This window comes from Crocodylus siamensis, chromosome 4, assembly GCF_052110815.1.
Source record: "Crocodylus siamensis isolate JL-2025a chromosome 4, ASM5211081v1, whole genome shotgun sequence".
In the NCBI taxonomy this organism is placed as follows: Eukaryota; Metazoa; Chordata; order Crocodylia; family Crocodylidae; genus Crocodylus; species Crocodylus siamensis.
The window spans coordinates 75,457,526-75,471,510 of NC_143398.1; positions in this window are offsets into that span (position 1 = coordinate 75,457,526).

The window sequence follows — 13,985 nt, forward strand, 5'->3', positions numbered from 1 at the left end:
ATGAAAAATTGTGTCTTACTTTGTTTCTTCCACTGAAAAAAAACTATAGAGGCAAATTAACATAAGACCTCTCAGGTTCTTGAATTAGGGTGAAAATTAAGGGGAGGGAGGAAGGAGAGCAGCAGAATAAATATACTACACTTCAGAAAAACAGGCTTTAACAAAATGAGGGAACTAGTGAGCAGGATTCCCTAAAAGGCAAGTCTGAAATGAATGGAGTCAGGAGAGCAGACTGTATTTTAAAGAGGTCCCTTTAAGGGGACAGGAGCAAATATCCCAAAGCAAAGGAAGAACAGGAAATGCAACAGGAAGCCAGGTCTGACCGCTCACTTAGGTTACTAGCCAAAATGCAGGACCTCCATCTAACCCAGGAGGTGCACAGCCCCACCAGGGGAGACACCTTGTTGGACCTCGTGCTGGCCACAGGTGACAACCTGGTGAGGAGGCTGTGGGTGCTCGACCACCTGGGCGACAGTGATCATCACCTGCTGGAATTCACCATCCAGTGCAAGGTGGCAAAGGCCTGCAGCAACGCAGCAGCCCTAGATTTCAGGAAGGCAGACTTGAATGAGCTGAGGAGAATAGTTGGGGAGGCACTGAGGTGCTGGAGGGGAAGGAAGCCAGGTGTCCAAGAAGAGTGGTCGCTCCTTAAGGAGACGATTCTCCAAGCCCAAAGGGAAGTAATCCCAACATGGATCAAAGGGAGCAGAAGGGTGCAAAAGCCCCCATGGCTCACCAAAAGCATCCGGGAGTGTCTCCTAGCTAAAAGGGAAGTGTACACGCAATGGAAGGGAGGGGCCATCACCAGGGAGGACAATACTGAGGTTGCTCGGGGATGCAGGGGGGTGGTCAGGAAGGCCAAGGCAGAGATGGAACTGGGACTAGCTACCCGGATCAAGGACAACAAGAAGTCCTTTTTTAAATACATAGGGGGCAAAAAGAAGGTATCAGGTAACGTGGGGCCCCTGCAAGACATGCTAGGAAATTTGGTCGTCACACCAGATGACAAAGCTAACCTATTCAACGACTTCTTTGCCTCCATTTTCCTGAGCGGGGAACGGATCACCCCCCCCCCCGAGTCCCCCTCAGGCCCCAGGGGAGGCACACCTAGGCCAAGGGTCAGTGAGTATCTAGTCAGGGAACTTCTGGAGGGACTGGATGTATTTAAATCAGCTGGTCCGGACCATCTCTACCCCAGAGTGCTGAGGGAATTAGCTGAGGTCATTGCGGGATCCCTGGCACAGCTTTATGAGCACTCGTGGTGCTCTGGTGTGGTGCCAGAGGACTGGAAGAGGGCCAATGTGGTTTCCATCTTCAAAAAAGGGAGGAAGGAGAACCTGGGAAACTACAGGCCAGTTAGTCTTACCTCGATCCTGGGCAAGCTTTTTGAGAGAATTATTTTGGCACATGTCCATGAGGGGCCAGCAGGGGAGATTATGCTTAGGGGCAACGAACATGGGTTCATTAGAGGCAGGTCCTCTCAGACCAACCTGGTGGCCTTCTATGACTGGGTCACCAAATCCTTAGATGCAGGGGTAGCAGTGGACATAGTGTCCCTGGACTTTCGGAAGGCCTTCAACATGGTCTCTCACCCCGTTCTCATTAAAACACTGGGGGACTGTGGTGTCGACACCTACACAGTCTAATGGGCTGCCAACTGGCTGGAGGGCCACATCCAGAGAGTGGTAGTGGATGTGTCATTTTCGACCTGGAGGGATGTGGGCAGTGGGGTTCTGCAGGGCTCGGTCCTCGGGCCTGCACTGTTCAGCATCTTCATCAGTGACTTGGATGAGGGGGTAAAAACCACCTTGTTCAAATTTGCTGATGGCACCAAGATGTGGGTGGATGTGAGCATGCTAGAAGGGAGGAATGGGCTACAATCAGACCTAGACAGGTTACAGGGGTGGGCTGATGAGAATAGGATGGGATTCAACACTGACAAGTGCAAGGTGATGCACCTGGGGTAGAAGAACCAGCACCATACCTGCAGGCTGGAGAACTCCCTTCTTGTCAGTGCAGAGGCAGAAAAGGATCTTGGAGTCATCACTGATGCCAAAATGAACATTGGCCGACAGTGTGGTGACGTGGTCAGGAAGGCCAACCATACCTTGTCATGCATCCACAGATGCATCTCAAGCAGGTCCAAGGAGGTGATACTCCCCCTCTACGCGACATCGGTCAGGCCGCAGCTAGAGTACTGCATCCAGTTCTGGGCATCGCACTTCAAGAGGGATGTGGACAGCATCGAGAGGGTCCAGAGGAGGGCCACTTGCATGATCAGGGGGCAGCAGGGCAGGCCCTACGAGGAGAGGCTAGGGGACCTGAACCTGTTCAGCCTCCACAAGAGAAGGCTGAGGGGGGATCTCGTGGCCTGTTACAAACTAGTCAGAGGGGACCAGCAGGCAATGGGGGGGCTCCCTGTTCCCCCGAGCACTACCAGGAGTGACTAGAAATAACGGTCACAAGCTGGCAAAGGATAAATTCAGATTAGACATCAGAAGACGCTACTTCACTCTCAGGGTGGCTAGGATCTGGAACCAACTTCCAAGCGAAGTGGTGCTGGCTCCTACCCTGGGGGGTCTTTAAGACAAGGCTAGACAATCACCTTGCTGGGTTTGTTTGACCCCAGTACTCTTTCCTGCCGTGGCAGGGGGGTCAGACTTGATCTGCTCAGATCCTTTCCGACCCTACTAACTATGAAACTATGAAGGGGATAATGAGAATTAGCAATTATTTGTCTAAGCCACACTTCATTACAAATTACTTGAATTCATGCCCACTAAACTGTGGCCCATTGTTAGACTTTGATAGATGCTACATATTCTAGTAAGAGTATCTCAGAGAAGTGAAAATAATAATTAAGGACAAGTGCCTAAATAATTATTAATGACAAGTTTTAACTAGTCAACATAAATAAATCCATGTCTACTTTTTTTCTGAGGGCCAATTTGTTGTTTGCCACTAATATGGGTTCTTCCACTAGTCTCGTTCTCAGTATTTTGTTTCAGATCCTAGTCAAAATATAGTCTTTTATCAGAGATGCAAATAGCAGCCCAAAAGACCTTTTCCCTATACTTTCTGGACCTTTTTTCTATATTCCCTATGAAAAAAACCCATTTATATGAGGAATGCAGGACTCAACTATCTGTATTTAGTCTACAGTAGTAAACCATAAATTGAATATGGTTAACAGTGGTTAACTATTGTGGTCTTGTTGCCAAAAAAGTCAAGAACATACTCGGTTGTATTAAGAGGAGTGTTGCTTGCAAATCGAGGGAAGTGATTCTTCTGCTCTATTAAGCACTGGTGAAGCCTCAGCTAGAGTATTGTGTCTATTATTGGGCCTCACACTTCAAGAAGGACATTGTCAGATTGGAAAGAGTCCAGCTCAGGGCAACAAAAATTATCCAGAGCTTGGGAGACAAGACATGAGGGAAGGCTGAAAGAACTAGGGTTATTTAATATTTAGCCAGGAGGAGATATGGGGGATTTGGTAACAGCCTTCAATTACATGAAGGGGGATTATAGGGAGGATGGATATTTTCTTTTCTCCCTAGACAGAATGGGCATATGAGGCAGAACTAGGAGCAACAGCCTCAAGTTTCAGCAGGGGAAATTTAGGTTGGTGATTAGGAGGAATACTCTGATCACAAGGGTGGTCAAGCATTGGAACAGGCTGCCTAAAGAAATTGTGAAATTTCCATCCTTGGAAACTTTCGAAGCAGATTGGACAGACCCTTGAGTAAGGAGCTGGACTACATGACCTCAAGAGATCCTTCTCAGCTCTACTTTCCTGTGACCATAAGGCAAGATGAGCAGTTTTGAGAATCAGGTACCAGATCCCAATTTTTCCCCTTCTCTTTACCAGTGAATGTGCAAGCTCCACCTGCACTGGCGGTGCAGTTCTGCATTGGTCTGCCAGATGCATGGCTCTATGTTCTGGGCAGAGGGAAAAGACAGCAAGGGAAAAGTTGGCAAGTTCAAAGTTGTGCACCCAGCACAAGATTAAGGCAAGATTAAGTATTTCACTGCTGTTTCAGAAGAAACAGCAGAACTAATAGACAGTTACTGTAATGGGTTTGTTGGGATGGGAATGTGGGAATGTAGGAGTTCAACAAATCTCCCATCCTTCAATTAAAAAAAAAATCACATTATATCTTTATCTGCGAGCAACAGAAAAATATGTTCTTTCCTTGTATAACTTAAAATCCTAAACTACTAATTTATACTTTCCTGTGTGTCAATAGCTCCAATTCTTCAAGTTACCCTCCAACAACTTGGATAACTCAGTAAAGGAGCCTGCAATGAACGAATGTGATACAAGAACACACACTACAATGTGACTTGAAAATAATAATTCATATCCCTCAAAACATCATACTGATTAATAATCATTTGTAATTTAGTAAAGTCCTTTTGTTTCCAGAATTTGAAGCGGCAGGAGAATTTCAACCGTGCTATATTGAAGAAATATCTGGTCAAGCTTGCAGCAGGAAACGCAGCATTTTAGTCTTGGTACATTAAATCCTGTCCTTGAAACCTGTTCTGTAAACTGAAACTAAGTTCAACACAAGGTTTGACAAAAACAGAAGAATGAAAATAAAAATGTCTCAGGTCACTTAAATGCTATTTCAGGAAGTGCTTCAAACAAGGTACCCAGAAAAGTGCACACTGCGCAAGTATTTTGCAACTTACACATTGCATAATTCCTTCTAACATGCAGTGAAGTTGTGCTTAACTTCTTCAACATCAGTAAATTGCACCACATGTAGCTTCCCTGAATATTTATAAAATATGAGAAATGCGGTCATTTACTTCTCTCTCCAGAAAATGTGTCCAGCTGAGAAAACAGCTTCTTTATTCAGTCTTTAAGGGCCCTCATATATCTGTCAGTAAGTAAGCTGGAATGTATTGGCCTGATCAAACAGCCATTAAAATTAGTGGAAAGGATAATCTGTTCAAAATCTAGTTGGAGTTTTATTTATTGTTTTTACTCTGCCTGTGCTTCTCTAATTAAGGAAAATATTCTAATTATCTAAGTACATTCTTTTTGATTCTTTTGATTCCCTTCCTTCAATTTCTCCTCCATGAATTATTTTAGTTTAACTCCCCTTCTATCAATGATCTCCACAGTTAGGGACCCATTACCTGAAATCTTTGATCAGTTGGGAGAAACCAATTATATTCATGGAGTTTTTTTGTTGCAACCGTCTGAATAAAAGAAAAGTTCTGTTAAGGTGAGACACCTTAATCAATGTAATCATTTATTTTTAATTGTATTATTATCCCCAGGAAGATTTTCCTAGGAAAAATCTTTTTTATGTATGTTTACATAAACGCATGATTTATTAACCACTGTAATGGCTGTCTAAGAGCTGTTGTACTCAGTCATATAAAAGAATAAATTAGAAACTCTTACAAAGCAGATTTTTGCCTTTTGTAGAGTTCAATATTTCTGGTCCTGTTTTTAGGATATTTGCTAGCGTCTTTCAGCTGCATTATTCCTGTGAGACCACAGCTTCCCTTCATCACTTTAGAAATAGCTTCTCTGTTGTGACTTGCTTACTTGCTAACTGAAGATGGTGGCAGGAAGCCACAATTGCTCACTCTGTTTATCTCTCCTCATCTTGCAACCCTGACAGTGCAAGTATATTTGGACAGCGAGAAGCTGCGGTAACTGGTAAGCAGCCACAGAATACTGAAAGGGACATTTCACAGCTACATATGCTGCAAGAGAAGTGCAAAACAAGTGCATTTTAACAAAAACAAGTGTTTTTTGCTCTCATGGTATGTGCAGATGCTACACTTACATCAACCTAACTAGGGTCAGGTCAAGCTAAGTGCCAATCTGTACATACATGGGGTTAGCCCAGGCAAAAAAAAAAAAAGGCTGGCTCAGTCTAACTTAGTTCACCTGAGAGGCACACTAAATAGATTGGGTTAACCCATCCTCTGCCCCCCCAACCCTGACTGAGTTTTTTTTAGCCTCCCTACCCCATGCATGGACACGCTTGCCTCTGGGAACCCACCATCCTCTCTGTGGACTTTCCAGTCGTCCCCGATCCTGCTAACCCCCTGACATCTCAGACCTGCTAGCTTCCCTCCACACTGACTTAGATTGCATTTCCAGTTTGGCTCTGGCACTGGCAAACATGCAAAAGTGGGAGCTGAACTATGATCATACAACTTCAAGTAAGCTATGTGATTTGTGGATTGGGTCATGGGAATGTCTACATGTGGCCCACCAAACATGTGCATATATTCAGACCACAGCCCTGGGGCTGGGAAAGCCCAGCCACTTGTCCCAGACCTGGGGCTGCGCTTTTCTGACTCCCCTCTGAGTGGGCTATTTTGAATCCTCCAATCCCCCCACTCCCAGATGGACAATTCCTCACCCCCCCAGCCTGTACAGACCCACCAACCCCCTCCTCTGGACCTGCTAGCCTCCCCTGATCCTGCTAGCCCCCCTGTCTTGCCCACCTGCTAGGTGCCTCATGCTGTCTGCCCACCTGCCCTTCCACCCTGATTTACTTAGATCGCTTTCCTGGCATGGCTCCTAGCACTGGTGAACATGTACACAAGTGCAGACCCAATCTATAGTCGTGCTGCTTAAAGTAAGGTAATATAAGCCGTGCAATCATAGATCGAGTCGTGTGAACTTGTGCACATGCCCTGAACAAGTTAAATCAACTACTGCGTAGGTGTCTTTTCTAGTCTGCCCTAAAACATATGTGCATGCTGTATAATCAAGTACTCAACTCTTTCTTGTGGTTTGGTTTTGTTAATAACAAATACAACCAAAATCTGCACAGGATTTCCCTAGGTTGGTGGTTTGTCCTGATCCAAAGTCTCTTGTCTTTCAGCTACCACTGCTGTTCCAAGGTATAACATTTCCTGCTTCTGTGAGTCAGAAGACCCATTTAAGCCTTTCCTAGTAGGACTGATCGATAATCACAGGATGATGTGTTTCAGGAAATGCTACCAGCTAGATACAAAGAAGGTATCTTGAAGTGATGGGTTCATGATGCAACTTTTGGATGCAGGTCCAAATTTTCCTAGAGTTTGGAATGTTCAGATCTAGGGTTTTAGGTCAGGCCGTTTGAACTCTCAAGGGTGGCTGCAAATCACAGATCCTGGTTAGAATTCTCACAAAGGGCGGAGGTACTCAGATCTGAGGCTTTGGTTCTCACCCACCTCTGCTCTATCGTTCAAAAGATCTGTTGACCTGGCAACAACTTCTGAATAAAACACAAACAAAATGTTCCTGAAGCTTTTTGGTATCAGAGCATTTCTTCCATTTATAGTTAGGTTATTTGAAACAAACATCAGGATTCACATTAGCAGTACTATTGAAGATTAAGACCTGATCCTTTAGGCAACTTTGCATAACTGAGCACATGAAAATCCAGAGTCTTCAGCAGTGCTTGGCATTCATAGATTCATAGATTGTAAAGCCAGAAGGGACCTTGGAAGGTCATTGGGTCCAGCCCTCTGCACCAAGCAGAAAAGATAACTGGGGGTGAGGTGACCCCAGCAAGGTGACTGTCTAGTCTCCTCTTGAAGATTTCATAGTTTCAGTTTCATAGTTGGTAGGGTTGGAAGGGACCTGAGCAGATCATCAAGTCCGATCCCCTGCTGTGGCAGGAAAGAGTACTGGGGTCAAACGACCCTGGCAAGGTGTTCATCCAGCCTGTTCTTAAAGACCCCCAGGGTAGGAGCCAGCACCACTTCTCTTGGAAGTAGGTTCCAGATCCTAGCTGCCCTGACAGTGAAGTAGCGCCTCCTGAAGTCTAGTTTGAATCTACCCTCTGCCAGCTTGTGACGGTTATTTCTAGTCACTCCTGGTAGTGCTCGGGGGAATAGGGACTCACCCAATGCCTGCTGGTCCCCTTTGCCTAGTTTGTAACAGGCCACTAGATCCCCCCTCTCTTGTGGAGGCTGAACAGGTTCAGGTCCCATAGCCTCTTCTCGTAGGGCCTGCCCTGCTGCCCCTGATCATACGAGTGGCCCTCCTCTGGACCCTCTCCATGTTGTCCACGTCCCTCCTGAAGTGCGGCGCCCAGAACTGGATGCAGTACTTGAGCTGCAACCTGACCAGTGTCACATAGATGGGAAGGACCACCTCCTTGGACCTGCTCGAGATGCATCTGTAGATGCATGACAGGGTGTGGTTGGCCTTCCTGACCGCATCCCCACACTGTCGGCCCATGTTCATTTTGGCATCAGTAATGACTCCAAGATCCTTTCTGCCTCTGCACTGATGAGAAGGGAGTTGGTGCTGGTTCTTCCTCCCCAGGTGCAGTGCCTTGCATTTATCAGTGTTGAAACGCATCGTGTTCTCATCCGCCCACTGCTGTAACCTGTCTAGGTCCAATTGCAGCCTATTCCTCCCTTCAAGCATGCCCGCTTCCCCCCACATTTTAGTGTCATTTGCGAATTTGAACAAGGTGTTTTTTACTCTCTTGTCCAAGTCGCTGATGAAGATGTTGAACAGTGCGGGCCCGAGGACCAAGCCCTGGGGGACCCCACTGCCCACATCCCTCCAGGTCGAATAAGATCCGTCCATCACCACTCTCTGGGTGCAGGCCTCCAGCCAGTTGGTGACCCAATTGACTGTGTAGGTGTCAACGCAACAGTCCCTTAGTTTTTTTTAATGAGAATGGGGTGAGAGACAGTGTCGAAGGCCTTCCTAAAGTCCAGAAATACTACATCCACTGCTACCCCTGCATCTAAGGATTTTGTGACCTGGTCATAGAAAGCCACCAGGTTGGTCTGACAGGACCTGCCTCTAATGAACCCATGATGGTTGCCCCTAAGCATAATCTTCCCTGCTAGTCCCTTGCAGACATGCGCCAGAATAATTCTTTCAAAACGCTTACCCAGGATCAAGGTAAGACTAATTGGCCTATAGTTTCTTTGGTCCTCCTTCCTCCCTTTTTTGAAAATGGGAACTACACTGGTCCTTTTCCAGTCCTCTGGCACCACACCAGAGTACCATGAGTGCTCGTAAAGCCGTATCGGGGTCCCGCAATAACCTCTGCTAATTCCCTCAGCACTCTGGGGTGGAGATCATCAGGACCAGCTGATTTAAATACATCCAGTCCCTCCAGAAATTCCCTGACTAGATCCTCACTGACCCTAGGCCTGGGTGTGCCTCCCCAGGGAGCTACCGGGGTCCTGGGGGGGGGTAGGTGACCTGGTCCCTGCTCAGAAAAATGGAGGCAAATAAATTATTAAATAGGTTAGCTTTGTCATCTGGTGCGACGACCAGATTTCCTAGCATGCCTTGCAGAGGCCCCACGTTACCCGGTACCTTCTTTTTACCCCCTATATATTTAAAAGGGACTTCTTGTTGTCCTTGATCCACATAGCTAGTCCCAGTTCCATCTCCACCTTGGCCACCTATTTCCAGGGTAGGTGATTGCACCTCCTCTGGAGAGAGCTTATTCCACAGTTTGGACACTTTGACTGTGAAGAATTTTTTCCGAATGTTGAGCCTGAATTGGTCTTCCAGGAGTTCATGGCCATTACTCCTGGTTTTCCCCTTGGGTGCCCTGGTGAACAGTTGCTCACCGAGCCCTTGATGTACTCCCTTAGTGTAATGGTAAGCTGCTACCAGGTCCCCTCTCAACTGCCTTTTCTTCAGTCTTAAGAGTCCCAGATCCCTCAGCCTGTCCTCTTATGGCCTGCTGTGTAAGACTCTGATCATATGGATGTGTGGCAGGGCACTGTTTGTGCCTGCCACTTTAAAAGCCTGGAGCTGGCAGCCATTTTGAATCTGGGGCTGCCCATATAAACAAGGCAGTTCTGCTGCTGAAGGCCAGGCAACAACATTGTCTGGCCAGAGGGCTGCTGGTATCATCTGGAGGTAAGAGAGGAGCTGTAGGGGATGGTCAGGAGGCTCCTGGTCCTGTGCATGACCTAAAACTGCACCCTGCAGGGAGTGGGTGGCCTGGTGGGGCTCTCAGTGGTGCGGGAGCCCCCAGGAAATGCCAGGCCAGTTACCACCCTGGTGAAAGGCAGGTCGGGGTACCTTAACCCCTAGCTCCCACAACCAGGTGGGTTACCCCTTGTTGGAGGGTCTGGAAGGTGGACCCCATAGAGAAAGAGTGAGGCCATAGACTCACACCTGTCTGGACTTCCCCTGACTGGTCAATGATGGGGCCAGGACCAGAAGAGTCAAAGGGCCAGGGGACCACCGTGAGGAACACCCAAGATCTGAGGGCTGGGTTTCCGACTGGCCTGGAGGTGGGCCAGGGCTAGATGAGCCAAAGGTCCCGGGGGGACCAAACCCATGAGGGGAAGCAGTTCAGGGAGCTATGCTGCCTAGTGTGAAGGTGGAGGAGACTGCCTGAGGAGAGGAATCCAGGTGGGGTTCAGTTAGGAGGATTCTGGGGCCCAGTGTGGGGGCCAGTGATGATGATAACATCTAGATGTCATCTGCGAGGCTTGGGCTGCAATGTAGGGGAGGAAAGGAGCCTCAGATATCACCCCCTGGCATCGGGGCAAGAAATGGGCAGCCTCCTGCTTAATTACATCATTAACTAATTAATTCCATCAAGGTGTGGTGGGCGAGAAGGTGGGCAGTTAGCCCAGAAACAGGTGGGCAGGCCACTGGGAAGTTGGCCCAGGGAAGGCGAGCTTTTACAGGATGGCTCTTCCTTGGACTCTTGCAAGCTTGTCTATGTCCTTGTTAAAGTGTGGTGCCTAGAACTGGATGCAGTATTCCAGCTGTGGTCTCACCAGTGCTGAGTAGAGCAGAAGAATTACCTCCTTGGTTTTGCTGGAGATGCATCGATTGATGCATGCCAGAGTATTATTTGCCCTACTGGCTGCAGCACTGCACTGCTGGCTTATATTCATACTGTGGTCTATTATTACCACCAGGTCCCTTTCATTCATGGTGCTAGTCAGTTTGGTGCCGCCAAGCCTGTAGGTGTGTTGGGGGTTGCTTGTCCTGAGGTGGATCACTTTACTTTTCTTGATGTTGAACTTCATCAGATTCCAATTCTCCCAACTTGCTAGCCTGCTCAAGCGTGACCATGCTTCCCCGTAACTTGGTGTTGCCTGCAAACTTGGTCAGTGAGCTCTTCACCCCCACATCCAAATCATTAATATAGATATTGAAAAGTACTGAACCAAGCACCGATCCCAGCAGTACACCGTTGCCCACTTCTCACCAGGATGAGAAATCTGTTTGCTATGACTCTGGGTCCTATCCTGCAGCCAGTTTCTCACCCACCTGACTGTCTTGGAGTTAAGCCCACAATTCTCCAATTTTCTCAGGAGGACATTATGGGATACTAGATCAAAGGCCTTTTGGAAGTTAAAGTATACAATGTCAACCTACTCTTTCATATCCACATAGCAAGTTACCTGGTCATAGAAGGAGATGAGGTTGGTAAAGCAAGACCTGCCTGCAACAAAGCCATGCTGGCTGTCATTCAGAATCTTCTCTCTCAGTTTTAATAAGCCTCCTATAGCTCAATACTATCAGCAGCAGAACAGGCAGTCAAGCATCTCCAAGTAGCTTCCTCTATGACAGCTCCCTCCCCCTTGGCTGCTGCCAAAGAACTAACTCTCTAGTCCCAGCCCTGGGATTTATATGTGCCCAGGACCCTGCCTTCTTCCGGTCAGCTGACTGGGTGCAGGGACAGGCTAATTCCCTCATTAGCCTGCTGCCACAGGAACCTGCACCTGTGGGGGTTGCCTGGCTCCTAGGGCCCTCTCTCTAGGCAGTTACTTCCCTTAAAGGAGCAGGCATACCTTAGTGTCCTGCAACATTGTGGATGGGCACAACATTGGCCCTCTTCCAGTCCTCAGAAACTTCCCCTGAGTGCCACAAGTTGTGGAAGATTTTCGCCAGGGCTTCTGCAATGACTTCGGACAGCTCCTTCAGCACTCTCGGATGAAGATCATCTGGTCCTGCTGACTTGTATATGCCTAATTTTTTTAATTGGTCATACACCAATTCTACAACAATAGTAGGAAGGCAGTTATTCCTATTGTGCTCATCCTGTACTCTACCTGGCATTTTTCCCCTTGATCCGGTGAAAGACTGAGGCGAAGTAGTCATTCAGGAGTTCAGTTTTCTCCTGGGTGCTGGTAACCAGCTCTCCTGAGTTGCTGAGCAATGGCCCCACACTCCCATTTGTTTTCCTCCTGATACCCATGTACCTAAAGAAGGACTTCTTGTTACCCTTGATTCCCATTGCTAATCTAAGTTTGGCTGTTGCTTTAGCCTTTCTTATCTGTTCCCTGCAAAGGCAGGCCATTGTGAAATAGTCTTCCTTAGGGCCTGCCATGAGCTTCTATTGTTTATAAGCGTCTTTCTTCTTTCTTAAGAGGACTGTGATTTCCCTGTTTAGCCAAGAGGGCTTTCCAGCCCTTCTGTTACCTTTTCTCTGCATGGGAATGGACTTGCTATGTGCTTCAAGGATTGTGGCCTTAAGGAACAACCACTATTCATGCACACCTTTTACCTTTGGTCCCTGGTCCCACAGTACTACCCCTACTAGTGACCTAAGCTTGTTGAAATTTGCATTTTTGAAGTCCAAGACTTCAATCCTGCTATCAGATTTGTCTGCCTTACGACGGGCAGTGAACATGATGGTTTCATGATTGCTGTTGCCCAGACTTCCCTCTATATTTAAGTCAGTCACCAGGTCGTCTCCTTTGGCCAGGACCAAGTCTAGCAAAGCGTCACCTCTGGTTGGCCCATGTACCTGCTGAGTCAGGAAGAGCATAGGGATTACTAGTGAATCTGGACTTTGTACCTCAGATTCAGTGGTTACAATGGAGTTATACTGCTGTCAAATCAACTTAATTTTTGAGAAAGAAGTACTTTGCTAAAAATCATCAGAGTTAGGCACATTCATTAAAATAACTTGATCTTTCAAGCCAGCTGAGTTCCAACAACCAATAGCCTAACTAAGGGGGAGAACATAAATAGTTGGTACAACCGCTGCCCATCTAAATATTTATATTTTTTCCATCGTGTAGTCTATCAAAATTAGCCTTATCTTTAGTTAAAAAGCTGTAAATAAAATCAATACATATGTGTTCAGAATTTTCAGCTAATAGGCCAAATTCTGTCATATATTCTGACTGCTTTGTAGCATTCCAGTGATGCAGAACAGCCATAAAACTTACTTAATTGGCCAATTAACTAAAGTTTGTAGTTGCTCTACATGGCTAGAATGCCACCAAGCAGACGGCCCACATCAGTGAAATTGGGTTAGTTGTCAGATTTCTCCAGGATCATGTAAAATACACTGGCATAAAAAGCCTAAGCATACAGTTGGTTAAACCTTGAATTTTTGGTAATTTAGCACAACAAGTTCTGATACAACTTAAAGGCAATGATCAACATTTACTTTTGCAACTACAGCATAGCAGACAGACAGCAATGGGTGTTTAAGTGAACTAAATTCAATGGCAGAACTGTGCTGACTTTATTACGAGTGACAAGAAGATAGTGAAACCATATTGATTCATACCTGTCAGCAACAATCTTTTAAAAAGGATTGTGGGCCAAAAAGCTATATAAATGATGGCCACAATTTTACTTTGAGAGACGTAAATGACAACAACTATCTAAAAATAGTTAGGTATCTAAATAAAAGGAGCTTTTTTTCCTCCAAAGAATGAGTGCAGATTTTCAAAGAATATGAGACTAGTACTTTTTAAATAATATTTTAAATTATCACAACACAACTGCTGATAGTACAAACTACTTGTCAGATTTACAAGCTCCATAAAAATAAAAAAGTGGAATTAATAGGTATTAATAGATATCTGAAGAGCATTAAGTATTAATTTACAGGCTGTAGAATCTTTTAATAAAAACTCATAATTAGGTTCATAATCCACTACCAGTTATAATATGTGGGATGCTGTTAGAAGACATTTTGAGTAATATTGTTAGTTAGATTGGGTAATCATTTGACATTTATTGTTACATCTTTTTCAGAAATGAGTATTTT